Source organism: Quercus robur, chromosome 1 (genome assembly GCF_932294415.1).
Source record: "Quercus robur chromosome 1, dhQueRobu3.1, whole genome shotgun sequence".
Lineage (NCBI taxonomy): Eukaryota > Viridiplantae > Streptophyta > Magnoliopsida > Fagales > Fagaceae > Quercus > Quercus robur.
Window position 1 is genome coordinate 713620 of NC_065534.1, and position 3881 is coordinate 717500.

General features: G+C 33.7%; 1 long non-coding RNA gene across 2 annotated transcripts; it reads left to right on the plus strand.

Moving 5' to 3' along the window:
* Positions 1-1285: 1285 nt before the first annotated feature.
* On the plus strand, positions 1286-3616 carry LOC126713387 (uncharacterized). 2 transcript variants are annotated; one of them, XR_007651335.1, is made up of 3 exons: positions 1286-1562; positions 1975-2444; positions 3029-3616. It is a non-coding gene; the product is annotated as an uncharacterized LOC126713387 (long non-coding RNA). The 2 variants fall into 2 exon arrangements; XR_007651336.1 differs by having other exon boundaries at positions 1990-2444.
* Positions 3617-3881: the final 265 nt, after the last annotated feature.

Genomic DNA, 3881 nt, shown 5'->3' on the forward strand with positions numbered 1-3881 from the left:
TGGGGAAGATTTAACCTAATCTATCCTCAAGGCAACCAAATTCACTATAATAGAATGAAAGTTTACAATGAATTTAAACCTTAAATTTAAAACTACCTTATGTAGAACTTACTAACACGACCACGTGTAGCTCCGAATTCATAGATTCTTCTATCTTAAATTTGCTGAACACAAATTCCCATGTTTGTGACTTTGAGATCCCACTCAAAGGTTTAGCAACACAAACTCTTTAGTTTGTGACTCCAAGACCACCCTTGAAGGTTTAAATCTCTAGCACCTTTGATGACTAGTGATGACAACAACTTATACAACACCCTTGAGTACAAAAACCCTAGATCTACAATTAGAGGTATTAAGATGCAGTCTTCTCTCTTTAAAAACCACTCTAGGGTTAGCTTATAATGTCCTTTAAATACTGTAGCAAGCAGGTCACGTTTTATGCTTCAAATGGACAAGTTTAGGCTAATGGCCTAAACTTTAAAATTTTGCAGATGCAATTCTTCATCAGTCGAACTAGGCAGATTTTGAATTCTTCCTTGTAGCTTGTATTTTCTTGAATCTTAACCTATATCAACTTGACCTTTGTCTAATCAAACATATAGACTTAGGAATCTATATCAAGACAAGTTTGTGCTTATGGTTTGCCAATTGTTTTAAACTTTTAGAACCTAACAGTTATAAAATCTATTTCATAAGGAAAAATATTTCAAATTCCATAATCAAGTTAGTGTAAAAACTTTTTTGTTTTTTTTTTTTGTTTTTTTTGCAAAGTTAGTGTAAAAACCAAAAAGAATCCTTATCAAATTTATTGGCCTTTAATGGTGTGAATTAAAATTATTTAAACCATTTTCCAAATTAATTAAAATAAGAAAGAATCCTTATCAAATTTATTAGCCTTTAATGGTGTAAATTAAAATTATTTAAACCATTTTCCAAATTAATTAATCCAAATAAGAAAGAATCCTTATCAAATTTATTAGCCTTTAATGGTGTAAATTAAAAGTTAGTGTAAAAACTCGAAAGATTCCTTATCAAATTTATTGGCCTTTAACGATGTAAATTAAAATTATTTAAACCATTTTGCAAATTAATTAATCCAAATAAGAAAGAATCCTTGTCAAATTTAAAATTAGTATAAAAGAGAAATTCTACGTCCACAATAATTTCACAATATTTTCACCACATTTTCTATCTGTCACTGCCACTGCCACGTTACAAAACACAACTTAAAATAACCTGACTAGGAAAAGAAAACAAAAAAAAAAATCAAATGAAATTCAGAACAAAATAAAAAGATTAAGAAAGCAAAACAAAAGATAAAATGAAATTCAAAAACTCCATCATATTTCGGTGAAGAGGGAAAGGAAGGGGTTTTGGAGAAGAACGAATCTAGCTCTCACACACCAGAACCGGAGGCGGAGGCAGAGGCGGAGGCAGTGGATAGAGGCGACATTGTCTCTCTGTAGTCGGCGGCGAGACCCACACCTAAACCCGTAGCCACTAACACACGACTTCTTCTCCCTGCCGTCGCCCATCGTCGCTTCTCTATTTACTTCAAAACAGTGAGACCCACATCTCTCTACCTTTCTCAGATTTTTTTTTCGTATTGGAATTATTGAGTTGTGATTGTAATTGATATCTATGATATGGATCTAAGGGAGGTTCAGTGCAATTGTGATCTTTACAAAATATCAATTTCATTGGAATTTAACAATTTGGTTTGAGTTTAAGATTAAAGAAAACAACGTAGGGAAGCTTAAAAACAAATTAATTTAACAATTTTGTTTGGTTTTCTAAGATTCACCCATTACCTGGTTTGGATTTAATATAATCCGTTTTGTATTGTGGTTTGGAATTGGCAGTAGTTACTTATTTTGTTTAATTTTAATTTCGTTTTGGAAATGCACCAAAATTGTTTGTGAAAATAACTGTTAGAAACTTTGAAGCCTAATGCTAATCTATTTTATAAGCAAGATGTGCAATTTTCAGGGAGATTCATCAAGATGATCAATGTTCCAGGCTACTCTCCAAATGGGCTGATTCCATTAACTTTCCGCTCACAGAAGAGATGGGAATTGAAGCAAGGAACAGAGTTCAGGAATTCTCTCAAGTTTACCATTCCATTAACACTCAACTTCTTAAGGATTGGGGTTAAACTGTTGAGTGTTGACGTAGGTGTGGTACTGGAACAGTGGCTGCGAATATTTCCAAGGCATTTTCTCATGTGCAGTGCAGAGTGTTTGAACTCCCACATATTGATATTGTTGCTAGGTACTGGAATAGTGGCAGCGAATATTTTCAAGGCATCCCCTCATGAGCAGTGCAGAGTGTTTTATCTCCCACATATCGATATTGTTGCTAGCCTGCCCGAGAGTAAGAGAATGAACTATTTTGCAGGTGATATGCTTGTGTCTATCCCTTTTGTTGATGCCATTCTCATTAAGGTGTGCAATTTTGTTCCTTGCTTATAATCAGTCTTTTTATTTTAAATTGTGGTTTCTTTCTTTGCACCGCTTAAAGTGGCCATTGGTGTGGTTGGGTTATAAGTAGGGTTACATGGAGCTCTACTGATAAATTGAATCACGTTGGTGATTTAGGTAACATTATTGTAAAATGTGATTTCATTTTCTATTATAAGATAAATTAATTGCAGTCTCATTTATATCTTCAATTCACACTCTTATGGAGTAGCTGATATTTCAATTACAGACTTACAGTATCATGCTTTGGCTGCCAAATCTATACTAAACTTCTCTTTTCTCTTCTTTTTATTGCATTTTAGTTTGAGGCACAAATTAGATATGTCACACAATTAAATGGGAGGGTAGTTAGTAGCAGACTTCTATATAACAAATCTTCACAAAATTTCTCTTCACAAAAAAATGGGATTAATTTTATTTATTGTAAGCTGCTTTTAAGTTTTTATTACCTTTTACAATTCCTTGGTGTCACTATGGGTACTTGTTAGTTTACTTAAATCGTTGGCCTGGATATCTTAATTTTTTCTTCACTTTTTTTTTTCCTGTAGATACCATTCATTAGACCTCATTCCATACTTGGGAGGGCAGTGTTGTGAATGCTAATCCTGATATATATGGTTTGGAAGCATGAAAGGCCATTGGTTTAAAGCTACGTGTATCTCTATTGGATCTAGCCGACTTTTGTTTTTTGCTTGGAGAGGTGTGCGTGCAAGAGAGGACTCCTCAAAAAAATTTGGAAACCAAATCAACTACTGTTGAAATGAAGATACAAGTCCTAAGTACAAAACGCAAAAGAAGACTGAGTGAGACTGAAGAAGAAACAAGGCTGTTTTGTGTAAATGAGGACTTGATGAGGCTTATTGAAACAGCACCGTTTTGCAATCTCTTTAGTAATTGTTTTAGTGAAACGTTGCCCAATAACTTTGACAGATTGGTTCCAATTTCTGTTATGAATTAAGTCCACGTGTTAGCTTGTAATTAGTGGTTAGACTAAAACAGTTTTCCCACTTAATCAAGGAAGTTAGTTTTGCTTCTTTCTTTTCCAGATTTTGTATATAAGGGATTAGATATTTTCTATCTATTCTTAGTTGCTTGTAATCACTTTTACTCATCAATAAGAAAACTAAGTTCTATTTCGTTTTCTTCTTCTTTAAAAGCTTTGAGTTTTTACAACTCTTGAATAAGCAGTGTTATAGCAAATTCAATTTGTAAAAGAGGCTCTTTCTCTCTCTCTTCGGGCTGCGGTTAATAAGATTAGAGAGGTGTTGTGGTTTGATTCTTTGATATTTGTGAGTTGTTGCATTCATATTTGTGAGATCTCTTTGGTAGTGTTGTAGCTTTTGTGTTTGGTGAGAGCTTGCTCTGTAGATCTCTTTGATATACGTGGGTGGAACTTGGCAT